Below are 16,198 nucleotides of genomic sequence, written 5' to 3' on the forward strand. Positions count from 1 at the left end.
GGGTTTCACTCGGGCCTATGGTAGACCCTGTTCAGTGGGAGATCTGCAAGATCGATTCTGGTGGTGAAAGAAGATGGCGAGTAGTGGAAAGATAGAGATCGAGAAATTTAATGGTCAGAGTTTTGAGTTGTGGAAACTCAAAATGGAGGATCTATTGGTGGATAAAGATCAGTGGATCGCGGTAGATCCGGATACTAAACCAATGGGAGTGTCTGATGAAGAATGGAAAAAGTTGGATCAGAAGGCAAAGAGCACAATATGATTGTATGTCTCAGATTTAGTATTGTTGAATGTATCAGGGGCAGCTACGACGAAGGCTTTGTGGGACAAGTTAGGGACTTTGTACCAATCTAAGTCTCTGGTGAATAAATTGTTCCTACGGAAAAATCTATATAACCTGAGGATTAAAGATGGAGACTCGGTGATAGAGAATATGAATGCGTTTAATAGTGTGGTAAGTCAGTTATCATCTGTTGATATCAAAATTTTAGATGAAGATAAGTGCATTAGTTTGTTGTGTTCTCTACGAGATTCGTGGGATAGTATGGTTATTACAATAGGTAGCAGTGCAACTGCCTTATAATTTTCTGAAATAGACTCATCCTTGCTGACCTAGGAGATGAGATGGAAAAATATTGAGAGCCAGAATGGTGATTCCTTGTCTATACAAGTACTGTCCTAGAACAGAAACAAAAATAAGTCATTGAGCGGGAGATCTAAATCTCCAGGAAAACCTGTAAAGGTGGTTTGCTGGAAATGCAAAAAGGAAGGGCACTACAAAGGGGACTGTAAATCTAAAGCTCCTCACAAAGGAAAGGGATCTGATGATGCTCCTTCTGCAGAGATAAAAACAACCTCAATGAAGGTGGGGATGTGTACTTGGATTCTTCAAGTACACATGTAGATCATGAGGCATGGTTGATTGACTCAGGTGCATCCTTTCACTTCATTCCCCATAGAGAGTGGTTTTGGGAGTATGCCAAATACGACGGTGGTGATGTCTTCTTAAGGGATGATAGGAAGGCTAGAATCATTGGTCGCAGAAAAGTAAAGTTGAAGCTACAAGGTGAAAGGGTTAGAACACTTCTGGGTGTTCTGCATATTCCTATATTAGCCAGAAATCTGATTTCTGTAAGCAAGTTGGATGATGCAGATGCAAAAATAGTGTTTGAGAAGGATACCTACAAGATGGTTCGAGGAGCACTGATATTGATGCAGGGAGTTTGGATTGGAACTATGTACAAGCTATAATGTAGCACTATTATTGATGGGTGCAACAGTTATGTGGTTGAAGCTTCATGACCCGGATTATCCACAGTTTCTTCTTCATTCTGCCAACGTTTCAAACCCCAAAGGGGGTCCATCATCAGGACAAAACCGAAAGAATATGAATGAGAAATTATTTGAGAGAAGAGAGCAAGCGACCAGGATATAAATAAACTAAGAACCCTAATTTTATATAATGGCTGACACATGATATAAATTTATTTTAATTTGTATAAACCTTAATTGATTAATTCCTTTTTATTAATTAAATTAGTTTATTTATTAATTTTGTTATTATTTTATTAATAAATAAGACTTTATTAATTTTTTATTAAAAATTATTACTTTTAAAATTTTTAAATTTTAATTAAATTTAAAATTTTTACCAATTGAATTTTTATTTTTATTTGAAAAATTATTTAAAATTGAATTTTTTATCTGATAAATTTTTTTATTATTTTATTTAAAATTTTTCTATTATAATTTTATTTTCATTAAATTTTTATTTAATTAATTTTTATTTTTAATTTCATTAAACTTTTTATTAAAGTTTTCCAAAGATTAAATCAAATTAAATTAAATTAATTTATAAATTCTTTTGATTGAATATAATTAAAATTATTATACATAATTAAAATTATTATACATAACATTGACCTCAAATTCATTTCTTTTTATTTAAGAATAAAACATTAATTTAATCAATTTAATTAATATAATTAATTAAATTAAATTAATTAAATTAATATAATTAATTAATATAATTAATTAATTAAGTTAAATTAATTAAATTAAATTAAATCAGATTAAATTAAATTAAATTAAATTAAATTAAATTAAATTAAATTAGATTAGATTAATTTAATTTAATTAATTAAACCATTAATTTAATTTAATTAATATAATTAATTAAATTAAATTAAATTAAATTAATTAAATTAAATTAATTAGATTAATCTTATATAATTGTTTAAATTGATTAATTAAACTTACTGAATGAAAGACCCCTTAATTTGATCTTATGTTTCCAAGGGTCCAGGAGGGTTTATTTGCTTGATCAGAGGAAGCCAATTTCCACTGATTTCACTCCCATTGTCCCTGTTGAGGTTATGAGGAAACTTCATAATTTCAATGGCTTCTCTGATTTCCCTTTTATGATAGTTGTCTTCTCTTGCAATTATCCTGGCGTCTTCCAAACACACATGATGTTTGGTCTTGGACGAGTGCTCCGCAAGGGCCGATGAGCGGGATCTTTCATTCTTTATGTCAGCGGCATGCTCTTTAAGTCTTATTTTCAGAGACCGACTTGTTTCCCCAATATAACACTTGCCACATGAGCAATCGATCTTGTATACTCCCTTGAGTTGCTGTCGATCAATGTCATCCTTAACCGACCTCATCATTTTCCTTATTGTTCCACATGTTGTAAATTGAGTGTCTATGTTATTCTTCTTTAAAATTTTCGCAATCTTATCTGTGATTCCTTGGATGAATGGAATGTAAACTTTCCCTTAATATTCCTTCTCGCCTCGAGGGGGATGCTCAGAGAGGGCCCTATCCTGAGCCTTCCTTATAGCCTTCTTGATGCTCCATTCCTTGTATCCAATGTTTTTGAAGACAGAGTTTAAGTGTTCAATCTCATCCTTTATGTGATCAGGGTTAGAAATCCTGAAAGCCCTCACAGCCAGGGTATTTAAGACGCCGGATTTTTGGGAGGGATGATGGTAAGAGTCAGCATGAAGATAGCTATCAGTATGAGTTTTCTTCCTGTAGACCTGGTGTCCCAAAGTACCATCATCTTTTCTACTGATCAGAACGTCTAGAAAGGGGATCTTACCATTCTCCTCAAGCTCCATCGTAAATTTGATTTCAGAAGATATAGAGTTAAGGTGATTGAAGAATTTCTCAAGCTCTACCCTACCATGAGTCCAATTCAGGTTGGTGTCATCCACAAATCTTTTCCACCATGCTGGCTTCAGGTGGAATGAGGCAAGGGCTTTCCTTTCAAAGTGCTCCATGTATAGGTTGGCCACGATAGGTGAGAGCGGGGAACCCATGGCGACTCCAGAAATTTGCTCATAATAGTGATCTTGGAAACTGAAAAAAGTGGACCGCAAACAGATTTCTGCAAGCTTCGCTGTTTCAGGATCGGTGGCCATCTTTATGACTTCAACAGCTTCATCAAGAGGAATCTTTGTGAACAAAGATACGACATCAAAGCTTACAAGAATATCATCCTTCTGCACTCTTTTATTCTTAATGAGCTTTACAAAATCACTTGAGTCTTTTATAAAAGAGTCAGTGTTACCAACCAAAGGTTTTAGGATCTTAGCTACATACTTGGCTAATTCATAGGTAGGGGAACCAATGGTGTTAACAATTGGTCTAAGGGGAACCCCTTCCTTATGGATCTTTGGTAATCCATAGATTCTAGGAATAACCTCACAGGAGGGAATCAGCTTCTTTTTTAATTTATCCTCCAGGTTGGTTTCCATGATAGCTTTCTTGACCTGCTTTATCACCTTGGGAATGGGGTTGGAGTTGACTCTTCTGTAACTTCCACAACCCAAATGCTCATTCATTTTGCGTATGTAATCCTCCTTATTCATCACAACGGTGGCGCCACCTTTATCAGCTTTAAGAACAACTATCTTATCATTATTCCGGAGAGATCTAAGAGCCTCTCGCCCCTCTTTACTCAAGTTACTCTTTGGGCGTTTAGACTTCAACAAAGCTAGGGAACATTCCTGTCTTAATATTTCCCTGTCGTTTGAGGAAAGACCTTGAGTCCCATTCTCAATGTTGCAAATGATGTTTTCAAAGGGAATGTTCTTAGGAGAGACCGCAAATCCCAATCCCTTGCTCAAGATTTTTAACTCTTCAGGGCTGAGAATTATGGATGAGAGATTCACAACCCTCTTATCATGCTTATTGGGAACAATGGGGTTCCTTATAACAAACATATTATTGTCCGAATTATCGCTGGCAGCTCCCTGGCTTGAATTGGTTTCAGCATCAAGATCTATATCATCAAAGTTGCTTCCATTCTTATAAACATTAAAATCATTCATCATTCTATTAGGGTCACTGTTAATGTTCTTAGTATACCTAATTTCAACATCTTTAAATATATTATAATCGTTCTTCTTATTGCTGCTGGAATCGAAAGAGACCTTACTGCCTGCGCTTTCCTCCATAGCACATTTGGAATCGTTACTGCTGCTGGAAGTGTGCTCCACAACGCAGGATATCAATCTGTCAGCGTGCTCATTCAAGATTGCTGCTTTTTCCTTATTTGCGTTTTCATTATTCTGGACAGCGTGCTCTTCCCTTGGATCAGTGCTCAAGATTGCTGCGTTTTCCATATCTGCGTTTCCATTACTTTGAACAGCGTGTTTTACCCTTGGATCTACGTTTTCATTGTTCTGGACAGCGTGCTCGTCCCTTGGATCAACGTTCAAGATTGCTGCGTTTTCCATACTTGCATTTCCATTACTTTGAACAGCGTGTTTTACCCCTGGATCAGGTTGAACATCGTGTATCAATCTTCCAGCATTCAAGATTGCTGCGTTTTCTTTCAAAGTAATTTTGGTATCACTTTCCACAACGCAGGAAACCATATCTGCGTGTTCATTATTCTGAACAGCGTGCTTTATCATTGGATGAACAGCGTGTGTAGCTCCAGCGAATTCTCTTCCAGTGTTAGGGCTGTCCAGATATTCTTCTGCTGGTGAATCGTTTTCATAGCAAATGCTCAACTCAGTGAAACCCACGCCTTCGCCTTTCTCCAACCTAGCCAGCTTCCTGGATTGTCTTTCCCTCGCGATTCTACCTTCTGACTAGGCCTTCAGTGCTGCTTTTGCATCAATTATCTTCCAGAGATCAAAGTTGATCTTCTTGGTTAGTTTCAGATGGGAGGAAAGTGCCAAGCGATTAAGCCTGTCCAAAGCAGCTCTGGTTCTTTTAATTTCACCCCTAATTAGGGCCAAACTCAATCTCAAAAACGACTTATTATTATAATGATTAAAAAGTCTATGATTAATCCTGGCAAAAGGAGGAATGATTTTCAAGTTCCTACATTGCTTTAGAAATTGCAGGTCGGCAATTCTCCTCTCAATTTTTATCCTTAGCATTTCGAGAAGACAGATCTCCTTCCATGTTTCCCCTCCGTACAGGGAAGTTATGTTAGATTTTAGGCTTCTGTGGAGGTTTCTTGAAGCTTCATGACCTGGATTATCCACAGTTTCTTGTTCATTCTGCCAACGTTTCAAACCCCAAAGGGGGTCCATCATCAGGACAAAACCGAAAGAATATGAATGAGAAATTATTTGAGAGAAGAGAGCAAGCGACCAGGATATAAATAAACTAAGAACCCTAATTTTATATAATGGTCGACACATGATATAAATTTATTTTAATTTGTATAAACCTTAATTGATTAATTCCTTTTTATTAATTAAATTAGTTTATTTATTAATTTTGTTATTATTTTATTAATAAATAAGACTTTATTAAATTTTTATTAAAAATTATTACTTTTAAAATTTTTAAATTTTAATTAAATTTAAAATTTTTACCAATTGAATGTTTATTTTTATTTGAAAAATTATTTAAAATTGAATTTTTTATTTGATAAAATTTTTTATTATTTTATTTAAAATTTTTCTATTATAATTTTATTTTCATTAAATTTATATTTAATTAATTTTTATTTTTAATTTCATTAATTTTTTTATTAAAGTTTTCCAAAGATTAAATCAAATTAAATTAAATTAATTTATAAAAGTGGTTCCTAAAAGTGGAGAAAAAATCTACTGGTTCAATTATAGAGTTCAGGCTTCTGTGATCCAACTTGTCCTGACGATGAACCACACTAGTTGGTTCGAAACACGTTATGAGGCGGAAAGAGTCGATTGTGCGGACACAACCAACCTCCCTAGGAGCCTAAGACTCTCTAGTGACAAACAAGAAAAACAAGAGCAATCCTTCTCTAAACATGCATTTACTATATGGGAAATCAAGTGTTTAGATCCTACCTGTAGTCCAACGCTGTTGTAGCAGTCCAGCTCCACTGATCCGGATGAGCTCCTCCTTCACTTTGAAACCTGCATACACTAACAATCAAACGATTAAATAGCACTTGATAATCTCATAGAATAAAACATATTTAACACATAGACCAAGGAGTACATGAAACAACTCATAAATAACAAGTTATTGAGAAGAATGGACTCATTTGCATTAATAGGTAACAAAAGGAACAAATACAACCTGAGCCTTGGTGTTGTGCAAGTCCCTCCCAGGGTCCATCAAGATTTCTCCTTTACTTTGACAAAGCTCACCCACTTCCAAATAGAACAAGCAAAGATTGCAAGCTCTCCTCACAAGCTTCTAAATGGGAGTCCTAATTCCTACAGCATCTACCCTTAGAAATGTATAGCTTCCAACCTCTTCTCCTTCTGGCCCATTGCCTATATTTATAGTGCTCAAGAGGAAGTTAATCAGGTCCACCATCAATGGGATAATCCCCTCTTTGGATGGGATAGCTCCCTTATTGATGGGATAAGTTCCTCTTTGGTAGGAGTGCATGAACCATCTGGAGGCGCTCAATACACGTCGAACAACCTTCTAGAATGCTCTAGAAATGACCACAAGTAACTTTTTAAAGATGAAACTTGCGCATTTTAACCTTTACAGGGGGACGCACCTGCCCCTTTACATACAGAGCGTCCAAAGACGCAGCTTTTGTGAACATTGGGTGCGTACCCGCAGGTAAGGTTGAGAGAACCTGCGTCCCCAGAGATAAATACATTTATAAAGACTTTCTCTCTTTTTGGAGTTTGACATGGAGAGTAGAGGCATAAGACTTGCCTAAGAGGATAGCATGACTGTTGATAGAGCCATACTAACTGTAATAGTCATGGTGACATTTTTTAGTGTAACAGATTGCCCCCTAAAGTGCGAAGCCTGTAATAGATTAGGGTTTTGTATTATCTAGGAAGGGTGAAGCGCTTTATCATTTCAAGGATTATCTCGTGGAGAGCCTGGTCAGAACCTGCAATTTTCAACACAAAATACATGTATAAGATTATATCATCACTGAGGTAGGCATTCCCATACTCAGATTAAAACTTTAACTAACAGACTAACTACTCTGATACAGGAATGATCTTGCAGTACATCATAATCATAGACTTTTGTAGACACAGTATGGGCACAACCATCTGTTTATGATTAGTCTACTTAGATAATGAATACAAAACTCCTCGCAGCTTGGATGGTGGAAACTAGATCCAGGGTCTTCATTTCTACTTCCCGAATTGGTACGATTCTAGCCATGCGAATAAATGAGTTGATGTCGAACATGGTAGAAACCACTTGATTACCAGTCGATGATGTAAACTGTTAACAAGCGTGAGAGAGACCACCAGTAATGTCAATGGTTCTCAAAGTACCCAGTACAATCCATGAAATGTGAATGAATGAGTTGATGCCGAACATTTCACGGAGTCCTTCGTTCGAAAGTCAATGATGTAAACTGATGTCAAAGGCGAGAAACCTGCCATTGATGCATGCAGACTTCAAGGTACTAATGATTTCTAAGCCATCTCTCTAGATAATGTGCTGATGTCGATAGAAAGCGACTCGTTGCAGGCAAGCCTGCAACACGAAATCATTGTTCAAGTTGAAGAAATGTTGCTGGAAGGACTGACTCAGGGATGGTCAAATGGATGACAAGTATTTTGCAGATGAAAGTTTTGCTTGCAGACCTCTTGAACACATAACGACACGACAGATGGCTTGGTGATGAATAACTCAAAGTTAATCCCCGGAACCCGGCTAAAGACTTTTAAAGTGGTTTGATCAACTGTGAGGTAAAATATTTCCCAACCCAGGTGAATGAAAAGTGTCGTGTTCAAGAGTGGTAATAAAGTTTCTTCTGAGACAAAAGGTAACAAATAGGCTCATTCTTCTCTCTTTTCCCCCACCATTTCTTGCAAGTACCTCTTTATTTTTAACAAGCTTGAGGAGGATAACATATGCTTGATTATAAGCTCATCCTTCGGATGAGTCCAACCTAGTTTTGATTCGAACCCTAGGAAAGAGTGGTTCGTTCCTGTTTGTAATTGAACAGGTCCTTTACTGTGAAATGTTTAACGAGCCCAGTATAGGAGAAACTCGGCGTTTTTCAATTTTAGAGAGTCTGAAAAACTTAAGAAGACTCCAAGTTGAACTTTTTCGTAGATTTGTGTCCCTCAAGCCCGAAAAAGTATAAAATAATACCTGGGGGAACCACTTGATCTTGCGACCAAGGAGTACTTTCATAATTAGTGCCACTGACCTGAAAAGTAAAAAGTGATCAAGGACACGTCGTTTTATTTCCGTATCGAGTTTGAAACGACAAAAACCCGGCAATCTTTTCCTGATTTTACGGTCAGAAAAGAGCTATAAGGGGACTGTCTTTTAATTCCGTTTTAACGAGTGTAAAAGAAACGCTCGGCAATCTTTTCATTTTTTAGGAGTCAGAAAAGGGCTTAAAAGATGACTCTGATATTTTGGTTCGTGAAAAATGACAATTTTCCCTCTAAATCCCTTTGTCCTGCACAAAAACGACACATTACTCATACCTGTTTAAGATAGGCAAAAATACATCGAAAAACATCATTCCATGGTGAAAAATGAACAAATTCATCCAAAAAACCTATAAAAAGACTTTTTACCATGTCATTTTTACCATTTTACTGTTGAGGTTGAAAAAAGGGCTTTTGGCAAGAAACTTCCCGTGGTCGCTGCGGAAAATCCGACCGTCAGAATCAAACGTTGTCTCTTCCAGGTATTTTACAACACCCTCCTCTTCAATTTCATCAGATTAAAATTGTGTTTTAGGTTTTAGTTTTGATTTTTGGGGGGTTTTGGGTTTCAAAGTGCGCTCTATGGGGGACGCAGGTGCCCTTCGGGTGACCTGCGTCCCCTGACTTTTTCCTGTACAGGAAAAAGGTCGGGGGACGCAGCCCACCTTCAGGACAGCTGCGTCCCGACGCTCTGTGTTCTAAACGCGGGGTGCGTCCCCCGCGAAAGGCGGAATTTGAAACCCCAAACTCCACAAACAACCATTTAAAATTTCCCAAATCAATTCTAATCTCTGTTTCTTGGTGTGTAGGGCACTCACCATGTTGGATTGGAGAGAAAGAGAGCACGAGGACGTTGATTTAGCCGCAATTGAACATCAACCTTCCATTGATGCCCTAAAAGCATGCGGGCTATATAAATACTGGGCCATACCTGGAATGAGGGCTCAGGTGAGATTCTTGGAATGGCTGGTTGAGAGATGGAACGTTCATGAGCAATGCTTTTACATAGGAGGGCACCAGCTCGAGATAGAGCCCTCTGACGTATACTTTCTCACTGGCTTGCCAAATAGAGGCGAGCAACTCAATCTAGCCGGGACTAGGCCGGGTGGCCAATCCCTTGCTAGTCTCCGGGCAGATTGGTGCACACCCAATGCACAACATGTGAAAGGCGTAGAAATCAAACACATCTCTCTGCGTGAACTCAATGTTATCACTTTCACGGTTACCAGAATTTGCGGTGCAACCGCTTTACATATTGCCTCCGGGTCCCAAATGCGGATGGCGATTGACTGTTACCAAGGCACCATTTTCAACTGGTGTGATGCTGTGTCAGCTAATATGAAGAGCCAACTGACTAGGGCAAAGAACGGACAAATGAAGACCTTTGGATATGGGCCTCTAGTTGTGAGCTTTGCCTTAGAGAGAGTTCCGATGCTGATCCCTCAACAACTCACTGTTGATATCTTGGGTCCTCAGGAGCCAAAGCTGATACGATGGGTTACGGTGATGGCCCGGCATCCTGACGAGGGCACATCGATTGTTCGATTCTCTGATAGTTATTTTCACTGGTTAGAGGACCAGGTTTTTTCGATCCAGGACTTTCCGTATGCCGGAGTAGATTTTCGAGGTGATCCGGACATGGTTCTTCCACAGGGAGAACAATGGGACGACAGAGGTACTTTATTTTTCACAAGTTTTCAAATTATGTATTTTTTTTGTTTTTTATATATATCGTCTCAAAACTGACAGTAAAATTTTCAAAATGCAGATGTTGGTCCACAGCGCCCAGCCAACCTCCGGCCTTTTGAGAGGAGACATCCAGTTGCACCGGTACCGGCCCCACAGGACACGGCTGCAGAGTCACTAGCTGAGTTGGAGCAGGATCTAGAGCGTCTGACGGTGGATATACCTGAGACTACCATAGATGATATTCCTATCAGACTTCAGCGCTATGTAGTCGCAGTCCCTGGACCGTTTAGGAGATTTTTGTGTAAGGTAGCCCATGCAGTGGTGTCGTATAGGGAGCACCACCAGTGATTGGCTAGTCACTTTGTAGACACATGTGACATTTTTGACTTTTTGTACTTTATCATTTTTGCCGATCATAAGGTGTTTTTCAACCTATGATCGAAGACGATGTATATTTTTTGACACACTCCTATCTATATATATATCACTATTACCGGCTTATCTTGTTTAACATATGTGATGAAATGTTTTTAAATTTACTTGCATGATTATCGTAAATGTCTGTCCAACATTCGAGAAGCAATTGCATCTGCTAATGTATTTAAAGACCTTGGAATATGTTGATATTCAATGTAATCAAATTCACGTTCCAAGAGACGCACTCTCAAAAACAACCTTAATAACACAGGATTTCTAATGGCATAAACTCTATTAAGCTGTAATACAACAAGTTCAGAATCTAACCTCACTATCAAACGTCGAATTCCAAATGAAATAGATTCGGATAATAATTCAACCACTGCACTGTATTCTGCAATGTTGTTCGTTGTTTGACCGAGGCTTACCCCATGCATAGAAACTAACTCGTCAGAGGGTGAATAGATAACCCAAGCTGCGGAAGAGATATTCCGTGTACTACGACAAGCACCATCAGCAAATCCAATGTATGTTTGGAGAGGCGTCGACATCTGCAATATCAAGAGTAAAACCAAGATAAGCCAGAATAACGACGAAAAACACACTCTCTAAGCTAAGCACACTAACTAAACTAACAAACACGCTAGCTAGAAAGAAAACCTAACCTAACTAAAAATTCTCCATACCCACCATTTAAGCATAATACCTCTTTAGGTAAAGTCCATTTCTGGGTTTACCCAAAGAGTCCCCATCAAAATCTACCAGCTCATAAGCCCCTTTTGCTAGCTTTCGCTTTACAATGTAGGGTCCATGCCACATAGGAACGAATTTTCCAGCACCTAGCTTATCGTTAGCTTGATCATATAATAGCACTAGGTCTCCCTCCGAAAAACTTCGAGGGGTCACATTTCTATCATACTGAGCTTTCATTCGCTTCGCGTGAGTCTCGATTGCCAATGCAGCGTCACGTCGAGTCTCATCTAATTTAGCTAAGTACAATAAACGTTTCTCCTCTTCGGAAGTAGCTGGAAGTAATTCGACAGCCATTTGAAGTGATGGGATTTCGCATTCAATGGGTAACACAGCTTCCAAGCCATAAACTAGCTGGAAAGGAGTGAACCCTGTTGAAGTTTTCACTGAGGTTCGGTATGCCCATAGCGCTGAAAATAACATGTTGTGCCAATTCGACCGATGAATACCAATGGTTCGTCGGATCATGATAACTAGAACTTTGTTGATAGACTCAACCAAACCGTTGGCTTGCGGATAATAAGGAGTAGAGCTATCGTGGCGCAAACCAAGCTGGCTTGTAAGCTCAGTCATCATGATGTTTCGAAAATGGCTCCCATGGTCAGTAATGATTGCTTGTGGGACACCAAACCTAGTTATAATATGATTGAATACGAAAACTGCAGCTGTTTTGCCGCTTGCGTCGAATGTAGGCATCGCCTCGGCCCATTTAGTAAAATAATCAACCGCGAGGATGATATACGCATGCCCCCCGGCCGAGTGAGGGTTACAAGTAATAAAATCGATACCCCATTTGGCGAATGGACCAACGGCAATTATAAGGTGGAGAGGAGCAGGTGGTGCGCGCATCTTGCAATCAAACACTTGTGGCACTTCCGGACTGCAATGATACAATCTTTAAACATAGACGGCCAGAAATAGCCAGCGCGCAACACCTTCTGAGCTGTGGCATACCCAGACATATGACCGCCACATGCTCCAGAGTGACAATCATTCAAAACCCTCTCAGCCTCTTCGTGAGTTAAACAACGTCGAAAAACTAAGTCTGCCCCCCGGCGATAAAGTGTATCTCCAATAATTTTGTATTGCTGGGATTGAAACCGAATTTTTCGACGTTCCGCCTTGGAAGCTTCAGGCCGAAAGGTTTGGGTTTGGAGATAGATGATTATATCTCCGTACCACGGATCTAAAGTACTGATAAGAAACAAAGATTCGTCCGCAATGGACTCCTCTGCCACAGTTTCTGTGTCAGCACACGGGAAATCACACATCAATTCCGCAAAAACTAAGGATTTCTTAGACTTGGACTTCTCGAACTCCAAGTCGAACTCTTGCAGGATAACGATCCATTTAGAGTACTTGCCCCCTAGCAGTTGTTTTGTCAAAATATAAATCATAGGGTTGCAATCCGAAATAACTGTAGTTTTACGGAGAAGAATGTAGTGACGAAAACGCTGGACAGCTTGAACGGCTGCCAGGGCCAATTTCTCCACATGCGAATATTTTAGCTCAGTGGGATTTAAGGTCCTACTAAGATAATATATCACATGTTCCGCTCCGAATTCATCTTCTTGAACTAACACCATTCCAATGGTGGAATGCGAAGCTGCGAGGTATAAGAAGTAGTCCTGGTTGTAGTTGGGAGGATGCAACAACGGTGCATGGGTCAACGCGTGTTTAAGTGCATCAAAAGATTGTTGGGCAATCTCGTCCCAAAAGAATTGAGCGTTCTGTTTCAACAACCGTGTAAAACCTTTAGTGACCTCGGCGTAGTTTGGGATGAATCGGCGTAAAAAGTTCGCTTTCCCTTGCAAACTTTGGAGTTGGCGCAAACTCGAAGGAGGAGGCAATTTGATGATAGCTTCGACCTTTGAGGGATCGACGCGAATGCCGGCTTTTGAAACAACAAATCCCAGCAATCGACCTGTCTCTATACAGAAAACACACTTGTGGGGATTCAACCGAATTCGATAATGCCTACACCTCATAAAGATTGCTCGTAAGTGGACAAGGTGATCAGCTCGATGTAAAGAATGAGCAGGCAAATCATCGAGATACGGTTGCACAATGTGCTTGATGTCATGAAATGCGTAAGACATCGCCCGTTGAAAAGTGGCCCCGGCATTCTTAAGCCCAAAAGGTAATTTGCAATAAGCAAATGTCCCCCATGGACAAATGAATGCCGTTTTTGGTTGGTCGGCAGGTAGAATATTGATTTGATTATAGCCCGAAAAACCATCCATAAAGGAAAACATTTCACTTCCGGCACAATCATCAATAATTTGATCGATATAAGGCGTAGGATAGTTGTCTTTTGGACAAGCTCGATTTATATCCCTATAGTCGATACAGATTCTTATTGTTCCTTGTTTCTTGTTGACCGGAACAATATTCGATACCCAATCCGTTAACGGGATCGGATAAATGAAACCTGCTTTCAACAGCTTTTCGACTTCTGCTTTAATCGCAGCCGCTTTTCGAGGGTGAATCTGACGCAACCGTTGCCGGACGGGTTTAGCATCCGGGTAGGTCTTTATTTCATGAACAACAATGGCAGGATCGATTCCCGGCATTTCCTCGTAAGACCAGGCAAACACATCGCGGAATTCTTGGAATAGGGCCTTGTAAGTTTGGATTTCATCTTCTGTACATGCGGCACCTATATGAATGTTCTCCTCAATTCCGGGCTTCACTGAAATATCAATGGGAATAGTGCGAGAAATATTCCCTAAATTCAACTCTGAATCAGAATGTTTCGTTGGATCCTGAGCGTCTTTGACATATTCAGCGGTAAAGATAGATGAAAAATCATTTTCAAATGCATCATCCTTAGGTAAAAACGAAGATCTGTGATGGAGATCTTCCCATGGTAGATGACACGACTTCGGGAAACGCTATCCGTTCTAAGGTTGAGGTGAAAAGTGATTCTTCACTGACCACATTCATTTGGTCGATTTGGGTTGAACGCGAGTCGGTAAAAGACATGACAGCTTCATAAGCAATTTCATATGGACTCAAAGGCATAGCATCACCGAATGAGTCTATCTCAGATTCAGATGGGACAATCCAAGGATCATCATAAATAATGTTTTCTGATGTAATCATATGAATTGATGCAAATGAAGGATCTACGCTGAGTGGAGGGAGAGGAAAAGTTCCCAGTAAACCGGAATCTTTAACTAAACCTACGCCAACGTCCCTATAAGGGATTGTCGTCTTACCGACATGCTGGATACTCTCTGAAGAGGCTGGGTCGGATGAAAAGTATGTCAGCTGATCAATAGTCACGATCTTACCGTTATATGGAAACTTAATTACTCTGAAGACCGATGAAACGACCGCTGTCATAGCATATGACCAACTTCGACCCAAAAGAAGGTTGTAGTCTAGAGGGGCATCAACCACTTCCACATCCAGACTAACGGTTTTACCTTCTACCCCTATAGGCAATTCCTGTAGAATACCAAACGGACGGAACCCACGGCCATCAAAGGCCTTAAGGATGGTCGGGGATTGGTTCAACGAAGGAGAACCAAGCGATCTCCAACATTGAATCGACATAATACACGTAGAAGCTCCCTCATCAATCACAGTCCGATGAATAGGCCTGTTTTTTACTATCACTGGAATTTGGAAAGCCATTTGATGGGGTAGACGCGGTGTACTATTTTCTAGATCGAAGATTATTAGATTCGGGTCCTGAACATCAACAGCTCTGATAGCCGACAAAAGTAATTTTCGTTGTGCTGGGCATGATTGCAGCACTTCTAACGCCGACATTGCTGAGGGTGAAACAGCTAAGTCCTCAACAATGTTGTAATTCTGGGCTGCTCTCGCATGTGGATTGAAAGCAGACCTTCGAAGTACACCCTTGGCGGGCGGTTTAATTACTAAGTCCGGGTTAGGTTTTTCGATCTGTAGTGGATCGGAACCAGGAGCTGAGGTTGATGGGTTAGAGTGAGAAGATTCTGCTTCCTTACCATCAACAGGATTCTTACTACCATAATCTTGCGATCGAGTCGCAATCCTCACATGAGACATCATCAAAATGGGTTCTTCACTGGCATTCGAGGAAGAACCTATCATCTTATTCTCCTGCTCCGGAAATGGATTTTTTAACACAGCAGGAGTGGGAGAACCTTTGACTATTTTCACAACCTCGGCCCGATGAGGGCAATCTCTCGTAAAATGATCCTCTTCACAAATAAGACAAGGATATCGAGGTTTGCGCTTTTCGTCATTGGTTTCCGACTTTTCCGTTTTCTCCTTCGGAGCCTTGTCTGCTTTAGCCTTCTTCTTTCCTTTCTTCTTTCCACCGTTTTTTGATTTGGCCGTAGATGACTCTACAGCGTGAATATCGGCGGTAAGTTCAGGAGAAGACTCTCCTGTCGGGGAATCAGGCAAAGTGATAATAGGAGTAGTTGAAGCCTTGGAAGACTTCTTCTTGCTCTTTGTATTCACGATACCAATCATACCATCAGCGGCATGAGATCCCGAAGGAGCAGCAGCGATTTGATTCGACTTTGGAAGATCCGGAATCTTCTCGTGTAACGTACCCGACTGAGTGTAAACTAAGTCAAGGTATTGCGCCTGAGCAATGACTTGCTCCTCAGTAACTACTCCGGCCTTAGCTACATCTTCAGTAATCTTCGGTAATAATGATTTAACAAACCATTCAGCTAAGATTTGGTCCGGGATAAAAACTTTCACTAGTCTTCTTCGAC

This window comes from Pinus tabuliformis, chromosome 2_1, assembly GCF_031772625.1.
Source record: "Pinus tabuliformis cultivar Carrire ecotype Pingquan chromosome 2_1, CPIR1, whole genome shotgun sequence".
NCBI classification, from domain to species: Eukaryota; Viridiplantae; Streptophyta; class Pinopsida; order Pinales; family Pinaceae; genus Pinus; species Pinus tabuliformis.